Source organism: Bombus vancouverensis, unplaced genomic scaffold (genome assembly GCF_051014615.1).
Source record: "Bombus vancouverensis nearcticus unplaced genomic scaffold, iyBomVanc1_principal scaffold0022, whole genome shotgun sequence".
Classification (NCBI taxonomy): domain Eukaryota; kingdom Metazoa; phylum Arthropoda; class Insecta; order Hymenoptera; family Apidae; genus Bombus; species Bombus vancouverensis.
In genome coordinates, this window is record NW_027468913.1 from 727,911 (window position 1) to 745,476 (window position 17,566).

The following is a 17,566-nucleotide window of genomic DNA, read 5'->3' on the forward strand; positions in this document are numbered from 1 at the left end:
TTAAATTTTATTGAAATAATTCGGAGAGGTCGCCTTCCGAATCTGAATTCAACTCCTGATGATTTTCCTTCGCCGGTTGCTTGTGCTTCACTCTTTTCCTTTTGCCTTGAGATTCTGGATTCTCTGTCTGTGACCTCGTTTGGTTGTGGGATGACTCCCCCACAATATTTAGTGGTTGTTCGTTCGATCTTATGGTCGGCATTGCGTTCGCTCTGTCTCTCGTTATGGGTGGTGGAGTCGATCTCGCGGGGGTGGCTGTCCTTGTTGTGTTTGTTGCCGTCGGCGCCGGTCGCCTGGTTGCCGCCTGTACTCTTGGGCGATTCGGCGTATCGTTCCTTCGTGGCTCGCCCCATTCTCCCGAAGGACGTGTTTGGTTTCCTGATGGTCTCGAAGCATAGGGTACGATTAATCCGGCATCTACTCGGGCTTTAAATTTGTAACAGTCTTTCACTAGATGCCCGGGTTTTTTTGCAATAGTTACACGTGATATTTTGTCTTGTAGAATTCAAAAAATTCTGCGATGGAGGTAGCGATCTTCGATCTTGGTGGTTGTTCCTGATATTGTTGTTAGTGTTCGAAGGATGTGCGTTGTCGCGTCTGTAATAGTTCGAGGGTGTCGGTCGTTGGGGTCGCGTTCTATCGGTTATTTGTTTCAATTCGTGTGTTGCTTTGACGGCTTGACGATACGCATCTTCTAAAGTATGGTACCCTGCTATTTTTACTCGCACATATACCTCGTTCGGAAGTCCTTTAACGAAAGCTTCTTTCGTTTCCCAATCTATAGTATCTTGGATATCGGGGGATATGATGCCGTAGTCGCCTCTTTCTCCGTCCATTATTGCCAATCTAAGATTTCTAACGCGATCCATATAATGTAATATGTCTTCCCCGGGTCGTTGAAATATCGTTCCTAATTCCCCTTTATATTCGTTAAGAGATTTCTTTGGGCCGAATAGATCCTTTAATTTGTTTCCGAAATCGTTTAGACTCATTAATTCTGTGTCTTCGATGTCGAGGAGCGCGTGTCCACGGAGCTTATTTACTAACAATTTTACCAATTGAGGTTCTTGATATCTGGGAACCATATTTCGCGCGCGCTCACAAGCTCTTAAAAAGTGGAATACCGATGGTCGATATCCGTCAAACACTGGCACCGATTCGATCGCATCTTTTAGCTTAATTGGCTGGGTATGTCCACTCGGCTGGACCGTCTCTTGTTGCGTTGTCGGCGGCGATACGGGTGTTTTAGGTTCTTGTTTTAAGTTCGAATAAGCCGCTTTGTAATTCGGCGAGTTTTGCACTCATATCGCGAAAGTTCGCATCCCATGCTTTAAGCTTTTCCGACAATGTCAAAACCATTTCTTCGTCCAACGATTCCACTACGCCATTGTTTCTTAAATATTTGTTAAATATATATATTAATCAAGATAGACTAACTAAATATTAACGACAAGACATGACTGAACTCGGTGCAAAGGAATGAAGTTATGCTACACGAAATAACTGGTAACACAATGCACAAAACATTAACTAAATTAAACGAGACTTACATAAATGCAAGTCACGTATAATCGAAACAATGACTATTGAAATTCGGTAACAATACAATCCATGCTATCGCATTAAAGTAGCACACGGTATTGACACACACAATATCACGAAACACAAAACAATATTACAAAACACTACTAAATAAAATTATAGTGATTAACAATTAATTAGTTATTTCAACAACACGTTACTGTTGACATTAAACCAACGCCATACCAAAGAGACACGCGAGCGACCATGTTGAAAAATTCGTCGCGCGCACATACAAATAACAGCCAATGCAATACAATACAGCATCATAATAGCAATGTTAGGTACTAAAAAAAAAAAAAAAAAAAAACAAGAAAAAGGGGCAGAGAGTTAAGGAAAATATATATAATAAATAACAACTAACATAATTATAACATATTATATATATTATATTATATACAGGGATACAGTATTCGTACAAAGGAACAGATCCAAACGAAAATTATATATATAAAAAAAATAAATAATATATATATGTAATATTGTGATATAGTATATTTACAAGGAATGGATGATACAGATGTTAATCGGACAGAAAAAGACGATTGTTGTTCAACCTGAACTATTCACACCAAACGTACAGAAGATCACGTGGCCAAGATCACGTAGGTCTCCTCTTTCCAAAACTACGCGACCAAAAACAAACGCCTCGGCTCTCGCGACATTCCACGCGGTTCACCCGCCAACTCCCAGGCCTCTCACTCACGATACTACACTCGGCCATCCTGCAATAACATCTGCCCTCAGATGTTGCCTTCTATCTCGCTGTCATCAGATGCGTCACTTTCGGCGTTTATGACCCAAGGTTTCAGAAAATCAGCAGTAGTTGATGACCGTTTTGGCCCCTCATGCTCTCCTACCTTCTCCGCAATGTAGCGATCATTCCGCATTGCTCGCACAATCCGGTACGGACCCAAAAATCTTCCTCCCAGTTTTAATCCTGGGCCAAACTGCGTTCTCTTTATGGCCACCATCTCTCCACTTAGGTACTGTTTCGCACCTTTTCTTCTTTTGCTGTAGTGCCTCCGATTTTCCTCTTGAGTAGCAGCAATTTTCTTTTTCGCGTCCTCACGCAGTTCACGACGTTGCTCTTCGAATTCCACCACCCATTCTTCTTCAACCAATTTTCGGATCTGTGGGTCTTCTTTAGTTTGCATCTCGACCTCGACAAGTAGCTGGAAAGGAGTTTTTCCCGTGCTCCTGTTTAATGTAAAATTCAGGTATTTCTGTACTTGGTCGACATGTTTATACCAATCATCGGGTTTAGGGGCAGTCAGTTTAGTTAGTAAAGGTATGAGTGTCCTGTTTACCCTCTCTACCTGCCCGTTCCCCCTCGGCGCCCCCGTCGTGACTAATAAATGCTTTATATTTTCTTCTTCGCAATACTCTTGGAACGCGTTGGATGTGAACGCTGTTCCCCGATCAGAGATAATTCGTCGTGGGTTCCCAAAAACAGCCGCTTGCTTCTTCAGTCGATCGATAACATCCGCGGTATCAGTAGATCTAGTAGGATAAAGCCACGTAAACTTCGTGAACGCATCCACTACTACAAAGATGTGTGCGTATCTTTTCTTTGTAGCTGTCATAGGGCCCACATGGTCAATATGGTAAGTGTCTAACGGTGTGTCACCTTTGTCTAACGGATTTAGATATCCCTCTTGCTTGCCCAATTTTCGTTCGGCTAGGATACAATCGAGACAGTTAGATACCACATGCTCGACCTTTTCACGTAGCCCCTTAAACCAAAAGTCCTTCTTGACTATAGCTTCTGTTTTGGTGACCCCAAAATGCCCACGCTCGTGCGCCTGCCTGACTACCTGAACCTGCATAGCCTTCGGTACTACTATTAACACATCATCCTTACACTCTTTATACAAAATATTGTTCCGTATTACATACCCATCGACCTGATTGCACGTTGCGGCGTCTAAAATCCTACGGACTTCAACGTCCTTGTTCTGTGCACTTCTCAACCGTGCAATCAGCCCGTCTTCACTTTCCGTTACATACATAGTGCTCGGCAGGGGGTTTCTACTCAGAGCATCCACATGCTGCATGCTTTTACCTGGCCTATGACACACCTGATACTTAAACTCGTCTAGTAACAAGGCCCATCTGGCTACACGCACACACAAATCTTTCTTTTTCATTGTCATAGCAAACGCTTGGCAATCCGTGACGATAGTAAACGGCATACCTAACAGATATATTCTAAACTTGTTCAACGCTTTTACAATTGCTATTACTTCCAGTTCGTAACTGGTGTACTTTGCCTCGGCGGGAGTTGTTTTTCCGCTGGCAAAGTAGACCGGATGGAATTTTCCATCGTCCAGATCTAGTTGCATTAAAATTGCTCCGTAACCCTCTGCGGACGCGTCTGTATGCAACTCAGTCTCCGCGCCCATTCTATACAACTTTAACACTGGTTCGTTGACAAGCGCTGTTTTCAAGATTTCAAAGGCCTGTACTTCTCGATCGCCGAACTGAAATTTTACCTCCTTTTTCAACAAATCCGTCAAAGGCTTAGCAATCTTCGCGTATCCCCTAATAAATTTTCGAAAGTACCCCGTAAGTCCCAAAAAACTCTGAACCTTTTTAACAGATGTTGGCTTGGGAAAGTTTGCTACTGCCCTAGTTTTATGTGTAGACGGCCTTATGGTATTTTTTGAGACTATATACCCCAAATATTCAATTTCCTGCTGCAGAAAACGACATTTTCCCCAGTTTATAATTAGCCCATACTGCTCAGCTAACTCTATGACCATTTGCAAACGTTCCCACGCCTCCTCTAAATTCTTTGCAAGAATAATAATGTCATCCATATACACGATAACAATACCTTTACCTACTAGTTCCTTAAAGATCATCGAAATATACTTCTGGAACACAATGGGTGAAATCTTTAAACCAAACAGCAACTTCAAAAATTCATATTGCCCCGATGGCGTAACGAAAGATGTATATTTTCGGCTGTCTTTGTCTAAACACACGTGAAAAAAACCATTCTTTAAATCCAACGTTGTGAAAAACTGAGTACCTTGCAATGCATCTAAAATATCATCAATTAAAGGCAATGGGAAATGTGGACACTCAATAAGTTCATTAAGCTCGCGAAAAGCAACACAGACTCTGATAGAACCATCTTTCTTTCTAACTACAACTATGGGACTTGCATATTCTGAGTTTGACGGTTTTATTATGCCTTCATTTGTCCATAATTCCATCAACTCGTCCACCTCTTTTTTCTCCGAAGGCGCCAATCTTCGCGGCCTTCGAACCACAGGTTTGTCACTCTTTAAAACGATTTTTGCCGTTATCCCAACGTCCCGCTTTTTCTCCGGCCTATACCCCCTAACGATATCGCGAATCGCTTCACGATAATGCGGTTCCCGTACGTGTGTTAGGTCTGTTTCGTCGGTCTGTTCTACCACGTTAACTCTAAACACATCCGGCACGTCTTTGGTCGTCTGTTCGTCAAGTCGCAAGAAAGTCACTTCGCCTCGTTTAACCCGTAACTCTACCTGATCCAGAAAATCAGTGCCTAACAACAGGCCGTGCTTCGTCAATATTTTGTTTGAAACAACGTGCAAAGTGATTGGCAGTTTACACCCATCAACCGTCATTACCTTGGTGAATTCACCCCAGGTCTCATTGCCAGCGGAACCAACACCGTTGAACTTAAGCGTGCATTTACCTAGCGGTGGTGACCCTAACCTCGCATACTCGCCTGATCGAATGAACGTGAGATCACTACCCGTATCCACTAGTGCCACAAACCTACAATCATCTATCGCCACTTCCTTCACATACTTCCCCTTTTCGGACCTTGACACTACGCAAGTCTCTTTCGGTCGTGCCGTACACCTCGCTGCAATATGTCCAAATCCGCTGCACTCGGAACACCTAACACCTTCTCCCCTCTCCGGACACTTAACACTTAGATGATCCTCACTACCGCAAATGAAGCATCTTCTTTTCTTCATTGCATCTACAGATTGACTGGGCTTCCCGTTCTTCTGGGTTTTAGCCGGCTTCACAATCGACTTTACTCTGCGACTCTTCTGCTCTCCGTACATCACTAACCTCTTCCTCAACTCTTTGATTGACGTAGCGCCGTACAATATAGCCTTATTGTTCTCGTCGTCTATTATTCCATCCACTATGTATTCCACCTTTGCTTCCTCCTCTATGTCCACATGGTTGGCTATTTCGAGCATGCGGTACATGTAAGCCAAACATGCTTCATCACTCTCCTTTTTTGTTTCTTCAAGTTTCTGATGTACTTGCCTACTGTTGACTTTCCTCGAAAATTCTTTCACTAGCCCCCTCTTCAACTCATGCCAAGTCCTGGCATGACACTCGAAGCTCGCAAATATTTTCGCTGATCCCTTCAGCAGCTTCCTCGCGTAGACTGCCTTCTGCCCATCCGACCACACGCACGTATCAGCGACTTCCTCGAACGACTCGAACCATCGTTCGACATTTTCACCTTTGTTGCCACTAAACGAGTCTAATGCATCTTCGACGTCTCTAAAACTCAGTGTCGAACCAACACATGCCCTTCGACAATATTCATCACGGTCCTGATACATCCTTCGCGTACCTCTCTTGTATCCTCTTGCGTTTTTTTTTGTCATCTTCATACTCACTTTCGTCGTCGCTTTCTTCTTCCGACGATATGTCATTACCATCCATGGCCGCTTGTAGCCGTGCGCGTAATTCTACTTTTCTTCCCGTCGTTTTTAAACCCAAACTAGCGAGGCACTCCTTCAACTCCTTCGTATTCATTTTCTCAAAATTTTCATCTTCGTTACAATCACGCTCAGCTCTCTGTACATTTCCTAAATCTCGTTGACCGGTTAGCTCTTCACCGCCCGTCGATCCCTTAGGATACGATTGTCCAGCCCTACACGCCCGATTCAGCCTTGCAATCAGCACTGACCTCGCACCAGATATAGGGAGGTTCATTCGCGCGAGCTTACTCCTCAGCTACTCCAGCGTCGAACCCTTTTCACCCGACAATCGTTCGTCCCCAACGTTTGCCATTTTTCACACTACACAAACTTAAACAGTCAACGATATCGTCTTTTATCGCACCGCGTACCGGTAAATTCACAACTAGCTCGAATAGCTCTGTTAAACCGTTTCGTTCTCTGTCTTGTCCTATCCCGGACGAGCCCCCAAAAATGTAATATCGTGATATAATATATTTACAAGGAATGGATGATACAGATGTTAATCGGACAGAAAAAGACGATTGTTGTTCAACCCGAACTATTCACACCAATCGTACAGAAAACAGCACAACTAAATAATTAGATAACGACTCGACTTTCACAAAATGCAATCAACACTCTCTCGACAACGCCACTCGCAAACTCTGTTTGTTGATTCCTTTTTTCCCGTCCCTTGGCAACCGCTCGTGGCCAAGATCACGTAGGTCTCCTCTTTCCAAAACTACGCGATCAAAAACAAACGCCTCGGCTCTCGCGACATTCCACGCGGTTCACCCGCCAACTCCCAGGCCTCTCACTCACGATACTACATATATACATTAACTATTTTTATATGTGTGTACAGAACTGATGGCGAACTCATCAACCATTTTCTGAACGACGGATGGAAGAACATGAATAGCAATCCACACAGTGGAACTGTAAAGTATTTGTACGCCACTCACGAAACCAAATACTGATGCTATCCACCTGTAAACAAACAACATTTATAACTATGCATATAATTTTCACTTATGTTCACCACTATATATATATACACGCATGTTGTAAAGTAGGCGATATTTATAACATTCACTTCCATTGATAATGCAAGTGACTCATAAAAATAAGTCGTCATATTTACCATTGCACGCACATATATATATATATATATATATATATATATATATATATATATATACTCGAAAACAAGGTACATTTGTGATATTTATTCCTATTGATGATATATACTTATATATTTATAACAATAAAACAAATCTCATTTATACTACTTACCAATACGTACGCATATATGTATATAATTACAATCCAAGTAGTATTCATAATATTTATTTTCACTGATAACAAGTACGTAAAACCTAAAAGGTTTTAACAATAAAAAAAAACAAAAAAAAGAAAAAGGGGAAGAAGAAAAAAAAAGAAGAAAAAAAAAGGAAAGAAAAAAATATAATATATATAAATATAAAATTTTCTTTTTCTATAAAAGGTTATTCCTATTTCTGATAAACTCGAGAAATGAAAACATTATACCATGATACACTGACGCAAAGATACACCACACAGAAGAAACTAATAGAGAACGCTTTAAGCTTGGCAAACTTACCGCCCGACGAATTTGCATACACCATAACCAAAACCCAGGACACATGGCTTTGATCGCAGGAGAAGCGGTCCATATAGTCAAATGCATTCCGGTACAAGTAAAGGTACGACATACAACAAAATGCTACTCGGAACTACCCGTTTGGCAAAGGAATCGCACCACAGGAACTCCGCCCGGACGTGCGCCAAACGTGGCGATATTCAGCACCATCGTCGTTGGCCACGAGCGGAATGTATACCCAAAAGACCTCGATGCACTACGGGACCACGTCATGTTCCCGGCAGAAAATCTGCAGTCTTGAACGCATTGGCCAGAGGAGCAACAGGAAAAACAATCGTCCCTGGAACAGTATACATCCTGGGAATGATGGACAAAACACATTAACGACAATAGCGAAAAATACCGTATCAAGCTTATGGACTGGTTTTATGGAATTTGGAACTGTCAGTGCAGCAATATTTGGAATACTCGCAATATTTAAACTAATCAAAACAATAATAGATATAGCCGCACACGGATACCAGTTACGTGAAACTTACGAATGTGGAATCGCCCTATTAGGAGCAATATGCGGCTCAGTCACCCACCCGCTACTATACCTCAAAAGAAGACGAAATATCGATGATCAAACAGCACAACCTCAAGGGATATCGATAACACCGGTAGTTACTCAACTACCAACGACATCTACGTCCGCCTTGAGCGAACTCAGAGATACCATCAGTCAAATTTCCTTTGGAAATTTGAACTCCAAGGGCGGGGGTGTCACGTCCGCGCTCCGCACGCGCCGTAACAAGAACAAGAGAACCATTCTATACAAAACACGCGAATAAGGATTTGAATGCACAAACGAACACACGGCACTACGAAACGAAAGGAAGGATTAACAAAACGAGGGCGATTAACGGATCCAACCAATAAACAAAATACATATACACACAATTCTAAATAAACCAGGAAATAAGAATAACTACAAAAGGGGAAAATAATTGAAACGCCAGGAATATATATATATATATATATATATATATATATATATATATATATATATATATATATATATAAATATATTTCAATCAATCAATTTGGAGAGTTACATATAAGTATAAACATATATGCCGAACATGTAATAACCTAGTAAATATTAGAGACAGTGCTTCCAATACTATGCAATAAATACAATATTATCAATTTATGAAATATAAGTATACATGAAGTCAAAAACTAATAGTTTAACGAATACATAAAACATACAATATTGTATTATTAAAGAAATGAAGGTTACATTGTCAGAAATATATACATAGGTGCGAATTCTATCAAACCGATAATCTAAGATACATACTTTAAACTAGCCTACATTCCGGTAAAGAATTATAAAATAAGAACTATATTACGGAACATGCATGTCTATATATAAATATATAAATTATATTCTAAACTAAACTACTATTAATGTATGCGCACTCTACATTATTGATTCAAATCGATAATCTAAGATACATACTTAAAACTAGCCTACATTCCGGTAAAGGATAAATAAATAATTGACATTTCATTTCGTATGAATACTACACTGCCAGGAGAAATATGCATATGAATACGTGTATATATATATATATATATATATATATATATATATATATATATATATGTACGTGTGCGCGTATGTTTTATATTATCGAATACTCTATAAAATAAACTACTCAAAACAATAAATAACGCAATCGAAGAATTACAAAATATTAGCCATATTAAAATGACACACAACATAAATATATATATATATATATATATATATATATATATATATATATATATATTATACGTATATTCACACGAACAATACTTTTGTCACTTTAAAACAATATTAATAAATAAATGTTCTAATTGCGGTAGAATAAGGAAAAACGAGCGGCAGACGGAAAATTACTTCGATATCAAGCAAAACTAAAGACCCGTCACTATAATTTTACTGATGACATTTATGAGCAGCCATGTTAGATTTACACGCGTATGGCGACTGGAATATTAGGGATTAATGGAAGTCAGTCGCGAGAAATAAATCATGAAAACACATTGTTAACACTTTTCTTTAATAAAATCTGTGCGCAACTACAAATGTAAAAAATATATATATGTCGGAGATGAAAGAACACCGGAGTCTGTAATTGAACAATTGTAGTTATTCAATCCGATTGTAATTGTTCGAGAGTTGTGATAATGAGCTTGGGCTCGAGGCGACAGTCAGTCGCCGAACGTAGCCGCCGTTACGGGATGAACGCTTTGTTTAACAAAGGTATGGAGTAATTCTATAGCTCTCCTTAAAAGAAATATTCGTGGCGACACGCGACAGTAAACATTCCAACGGTTTCTGTCCCGTGGCTCGCCACACGCAGACCCTATTCTTCGAGTAAGATGATTCACGCCCCTAACCCTAATTCTAATGTAAACCCGACACATATATATATATATATATATATATAATTAATTAAAAAGGGGGAAATATAAAATTAAAAATACATATATTTAACAAACATAAAATAGATATCACATTTAAAAAAAATATATATATATCATACATAAAAGCAAAAGACATTTAAAAGGAAAAAAATAATAATAATAAGGAACCTCTGATGGAAATGCCTCCGCAAACATTGTTCGAACGTGGATCACTGAAACCTAGGGAAACAACAAGAAAGGGAAAAACATCAAAATCGCAAAAACAATCATAAGCGTACCCCCAGCGGACCACCACCCCGTGGGGGATGGCATAAATAAGCAAAGCAACGTAGAGCAGGGCTCATTATTATTCCGGTGAACATTCTTATTACGTCCATTGCTCATTATTATTCTGGTGAACATTCTTATTACGTTCATTGCTCATTATTATTCCGGTGAACATTCTTATTACGTTCATTATTCTTCGTTCATTATTCTTCGCTCATTATTATAGTGATCATTGTTATTACCGTTCATTATTCTTTGTTCATTATTATTGCGATCTTCGTTATTACGGTTCATAATTATTTTGTTCACTCTTTGTGTTCATTGTTACTACGTTCGTTATTGCACTTATCTTTAGAAATTTTGTATAGTATTTTGCGCTTCGGTGTCTTTAGTTTTTCGGTCAAGAAAAGAGAGCCGCGACTAAGTAAAAAGAAAATTTTATCTTTGAACGCGCATTGTAATTGCGGTATTAATCCAGTTAGGATTAAACGCAGGTTTAAGAATCGAAGACCACATGATGGCGCGTTTCATCTTAGCCGGCCTCGTGGCGGACCCAAACTACACGACATATCTTAGGACGGTAAGACTCGATAAGAATCTAACCTCGAGGGTCGTGAAATCCGATCTCCTACTTGAGGAAAGGAGAATGGAAGCGGCCATGGGTCCCTCCGAGAAGAACAGTGCAATGGCGGCTTGCAAACAATCGAAGACCAAGCCCCAACAAAATCAAGATGGCGCTAAGAAAAAGGCACAAAAACCCAAAGGATAAAAAATGCTATAAATGTGGAAAACGAGGCCACATATCGTACAACTGCCATGAGGGAAAAGAAGACGAGGAAGAGAAAGACCCAGAAAACAAAGTGGAGAAAGGATCGGAAGATAAACCGAGATCCAAGGGACTTATCTCCACACTGGCTTTATCATCTATCAACCACGTGGAAAGGGACAGGATCAGCTATCTTGACTCGGGAGCCTCAAACCATATGACCCCGGATAGGTATCGGTTCGTGGACTTCGTGCCTGCGACTGAACAGATCCGGATTGGTAAGGGGTACCTGGAAGTCAAGGGAAAAGGCACGATCGTCGTGAAGATGACCAAAGCCTGTGGCGGGTGGAGTCTATCCTTGTCGAACGCCCTGTGGGTGCCTGAATTAGATGTAAATCTAATCTCGATCAGGCAATTGGCAGTGAAAGGCGTCACCACAGTGTGTACGAAGGATGAGGCCGTCGGCACACATGATGATGGGGATGTGGTATTTAACTCAAAGGTAGGAGACAACGTGTACTACCTAGAGACAATACCACCTGAGAGGCATGTAGCAAACGTTTCCATGGAGAACGATCAAGAAGAACCTGGAAATGATGACGACCACGCCGAGGTTATTGAAGCTAAGGCGTACAAAGGTATCGTGTCATGGCATGAGAGGTTAGGTCATCTACATGGGGACGCGATGAGAAAGATCCCTGTGAGGAACGTGAAGGAGGGCTCTAGGATACATGAGGAACCATGCGGGGTCTGCGTGAAAGGGAAAATGACAAAAGTACCATTTCCGAAGACAGCCCACCACATGTGTCAACGTCCTTTAGAAATAGTTCACAGCGATATTAGTGGCAGAACGCAATGCAAGTCGCTGGGCGGAGGTAATTATTTCGTAACGTTCACAGATGATTTTTCTCGTTTCATGCACGTCAGAATCATCAGTAGGAAGAATGAAGTACTCAAGTGCTTCAAGGAGTACCAGGCGGAGGTGGAGGCTTTACACCAATCCAAGATAAGTGCCCTTCAAACAGATAACGGGGGTGAGTACACAGGAGAAAACTTCGAGAACTACCTGAAGGAGAAAGGCATCTTACACAGGAAAACTGTTCCTAGAAACCCTGAACAAAATGGGGTCTCCGAACGAGCGAACAGAACCCTGGTCGAGATGTCCAGATGTTTACTCATCCAATCTGGACTCCCTGACTATCTGTGGGGGGAAGCTGTGAACACGGCATGCCACATAAGAAACCTATGCCCATCCGCTGCCATCGGAGACAAGATCCCACTGGAATTATGGAAGGGTAAGGGATGTGACCTCCAAGGGGAGATAAACAGACTGAGAGTGTTTGGATGCAGAGTCTGGTATCTAAAGAGTCCAAGCGGAGGAAAATTCGAGAGCAGAGCGGATGAGAGGATATTTGTGGGATATGACAGACAGGTCAAAGGTTATAGAATTTACCTACCGAAGATCCAAAAGGTGATAATATCCTGTCATGTCAGGTTCGAGGAGAACACGTTTCCCTACAAGAGCGCTAAGGCGGAAACGAACCATATAAAGGATAAGTCCTCGGAATGGATATGGGATGTAGAAACCTTTGAACATAGGGGAGAAGCCGGTCAAACTGACGTCGAGACACAGAGTGACGGAGAAAACGACGAAGGGGAAACCGACTACTTTATGGACAGTTTAACGTGTGAGGACAATCCAGTGAATACTGTGAGTGTACCGTTTGTGCCGAGGAGGTCGGCAAGACTACACAAACCAAGAATATGTGATTGTTGTGCTCACACTGCGACTGTTTGTAAAGCTCAAAACGTGTGTGTACCAGTGAATGTGTATGAAGCCCTGAGGGGGCCAGACGCTCAAAAATGGACTGATGCAATAAGGAAGGAACTAGACAATCTAAAAAGTAAAGATGTGTGGGACATTGTGCAAAGACCCTTAAATAAAAACGTTATAGACTGTAAGTGGGTGCTTGTGATAAAGAGAGACCCTGATAGGTATAAGGCTAGGCTAGTAGCTCGGGGATTCTGGCAGAGGCCTGGAGTAGATTATTCAGAAACCTTTAGTCCAATAGTAAAAGGCAGAACTCTAAGAATTCTGCTTGCTCTATGTGCGGAAAATGAGTGGGTTTACGAACACATCGATGTGGAATGTGCGTATCTCAACAGTCCTCTGGATGAGGATATATACATGGAGCAACCAGAACTCTTTAGAGTTCCAGGTAAAGACAGAACTAAATTTGTGTGTAAGCTCAAAAAGAGCCTGTATGGACTGAAGCAAGCTGGAAGAATGTGGTTTAGACACATCGATAGCATTTTAAGAGGTATGAGTCTGAACCCATGCGTGAGTGGTCCATGTGTGTATGTGGATGCGTCTAAAAAATTTATTGTAGCTGTGTATGTGGACGACATCCTTGTGTTTGGGACGAATGAGTGGATTGAGATATTCAAAACTAGGATTAAGGACAAATTAGATGTTAGAATGCTAGGTGTAGACACTCAATTTCTGTCCATCCACCTGAGTAAGCCAAACAGCACCACTGTAGTATTCGATCAATCTGTACAGATAGGTCAAATGCTGGATCTGTTTGACATTACTCGTGAGGTTGTGGTGGTGGGAGTGTCGACACCGCTAGCTAGAGAATGTGAGGCTGGTTTTGATATTGAACGTGATGAGCCTTTCGACAGTAAATTATATGAACAAGCTGTGGGGCACATAATGTATGTAGCTACTGTAAGTCGTCCTGATGTTGCGTGTGCAATAGGGAAACTAAGCCAAAGATGCGCGAATCCGACTGTATCCGATTGGAAAGCAGTGAAGCGGGTATTCAGATATTTACTAAAGACCAAAGACTTGAAGTTAGTATACCAAAGGACCGGGCAACCTCTGAAGGTGTTTTGCGGGTTGTACGGTAGACAGGAAATCCAGGAGCGGGTATGTGTTCATACTCGCTGGTGGTGCGATATCCTGGCTATCCAAAAAACAACCGATTATAGCTCAATCGACGTGCGAAGCGGAATTTGTGGCAATGCAGGAAGCAGCAAGGGAAACAGTGTGGATTTCTTTACTGTTAAAGGAATTGGGTCAACTGTCATATTGCCCTCGCCCCTGCAAGATATTCTGCGATAATATCGGAGCTATTTCATGGTCAAAGGACGAAATAGTTGCTGAGAGTTCTAAGCACGTCCAAGTGCGTTACTTTTACGTTAAGAACTGCGTATCGAGGGGGATACTAGATTATACTTATGTACCTAGTCCTGAGAATGTGGCTGACATTCTCACCAAAGGCCTAAATAGGATTAAGACTCAGCAATTTACCAAAGCTATGGGGCTTGTAGAAACTAGCGATCAAAGGGGAGTGTTGAGAAATGTTAAGTTGGTACGATCGCTGCTTACTACAAGCTAAGTTGGTACGACTTCTAACGACGCTCTTTTGTCTTAGAAGTCGACCACGTTGTTCTATTGACTTGGAGATTCCTGTGTGGTAAGACGTGTTATAAGACTGAAATATATTGGAGAAAACGAATCTAAGTGAATCGTTATTTTATAAACCCAAAACCTTATTAAATAACAATCAAAGCCATGTGTCCTGGGTTTTGGTTATGGTGTATGCAAATTCGTCGGGCGGTAAGTTTGCCAAGCTTAAGGCGTTCTCTATTAGTTTCTTCTGTGTGGTGTATCTTTGCGTCAGTGTATCATGGTATAATGTTTTCATTTCTCGAGTTTATCAGAAATAGGAATAACCTTTTATAGAAAAAGAAAATTTTGTATTTATATATATTATATTTTTTCTTTCCTTTTTTTCTTCTTTTTTTTCTTCTTCCCCTTTTTCTTTTTTTTTGTTTTTTTTTATTGTTAAAACCTTTGTTTTATTTTAGGTTTTACGTACTTGTTATCAGTGAAAATAAATATTATGAATACTACTTGGATTGGAATTATATACATATATGCGTACAAAATCCATTTCTACATGTTAGATATAATAATATAACAATACTACGTAGATTAATACATAATAAAATATCCTTTTACTTCGGTTATATTTATTACTAACTCTCAATTAATCTATCTTAATTATTTTCTAACCACTTTCTATATTTATCAGCTATTTTATTTCTTCTTGTTAATCTGCGAAATCCATGCATGTACACTTCCTTGTATGGTGATTGATTGTTCACGAGGTAAGTTGCACTTTCACTGTTTTCGTTATTCGTTGAACTAACACGTTTTACATTCAAACAGTAATTGGAACACTCGTAATAAACTTCTTTTCTTTTTCCAAGTTTCCGCTATCTGTGTCATTCGACAAACAGTGCCACGCCTCCACAGCACCTTATCTTGAATTTCCTTTTTCATATTTTCCCAATAGTAATGTTGTCGTATTCTTTGATAAGTTTTTGTTATTCCTTTGTGTCCTGCTACGCTTGATTCATGTTTTTCTCGTATTATGTTGTTCCGCGCTTCCACAGATGGGGTAATTACTTCCCCAGTGCAAATGGTGATGGTTAAGGTTTTTTCCATAAATATTTCCTTTAATTTTCTGATTGTATATCGCCAGGGTATTTCCTCCAAGTTTCCTTTGCTAATGCTGAACGAAGTTAACTGTTTTTCATTTACTGCGTCTAATAGAGATCTTAGCGAGTTTAATAAATTTTTTGGTGTTATTGGAATATTTCTATTTTCCTTTATCGGTAGGAATACAATGTATTTTCCAGAATCGTAATTCAATCTTGCTTTTTCTAACATTAAATCTTCATAACGAGGTAATTTTCCCGTTTCCTTCATTTCTAAGGCTCCTTTATCTATCAGATTGCCATGTATATCTATAAATACTACTTTATGGTCATTTACTCTCGCAATTGAGTCTCGGGTTTCTGAAATTCTTAGTTCCGCAATTATCGTAGGTCTCGTGTCCTTTTCTCGTTGTTGAATTAGTTCTGGAATTACAGTGGAGGTCTCTTTTTCGCTTGTTGTATCCGTGCCTTCTTTTTCTCGATTGGTTATTTCTCTATCTGTACTTACATCGATTTCTGCTAATGCTTGGTCTAAATATTTTATGGGGGTTTCTTCTATTGTAAAATGTTTTCGGGTAAAACCCTTTCCTTGATTTTTAGAATCACTGGATTGAGGCAAGACGTGTGGTTTAGCTTCGGATATGGGAGAGTCTTCGATTGACGTATCTATTCCGAATCTTTTTGAGACAGGATAGCGAATCGGTGAGACTTCCTCTCTCTTTCTGATTGGTAAACAAACTTCCGGAGGGTTCCTAGATAATGCGTCTGCGTTTGCGTTCGCCCTGCCTTCTTTGTATATAATATCAAATTCGAAGTCCGATAACTTTAATTTCCATTTCCAAATTCTTGAAGTAGGATCTTTGATAGAATGCATCCACACTAAAGGTTTATGATCGGTTACGATGGTAAACTTTCTTCCGTAAAGATACGGTCGGAAGTGCATTGCGCTGTAAACAATTGCCAGACACTCCTTTTCTATGGTAGAGTAGTTTTGTTCGGCGGGATTTAATAGCCTTGAGGCATACGCAATCGGCAAATCCTTTCCGATTGGCCCTTGACTCAGTAAACCGCTTATTGCATATCCTGATGCGTCTGTAGTAAGGTTAAAGGGTTTAGAAAAGTCTGGATATTGCAGGATGGGTTTCGTCACTAACGCTGTCTTTAAATTATTGAATGCGTTTTCTTGATTTTCTGTCCATTTAAAGGGAGTGTCTTTCTTTAATAGTTGTGTCAATGGTTTCGCGACCTTGGGGAAATCGGGGTATAAATCTTCTGTAATATCCTGCTAGTCCCAGAAATTGTTTGATATTTTTCGCCCTCTTTGGTCGTGGAAATTTTGATACGGCTTCGACTTTCTTTGGGTCGGGTTTCACGCCATCCTCACTAATTACATGTCCTAAGTAATTCACCTCGTGTCGTAAAAATTCGCACTTATCAGGTTGCAATCGTAATTTAGCTTTCCTCAGTCTTTCCATTAATTTATTAAATTTAATTTCGTGTTCTTGGAGAGACGCGGAATAAATCACTATGTCATCCAGATAGACGAATAGTTCTATTCCTTGCAGACCAGATAATATTGAATTCATCAAACGTTGAAATGTTGCTGGGGCATCTTTTAATCCAAAGGGCATTCTTTTG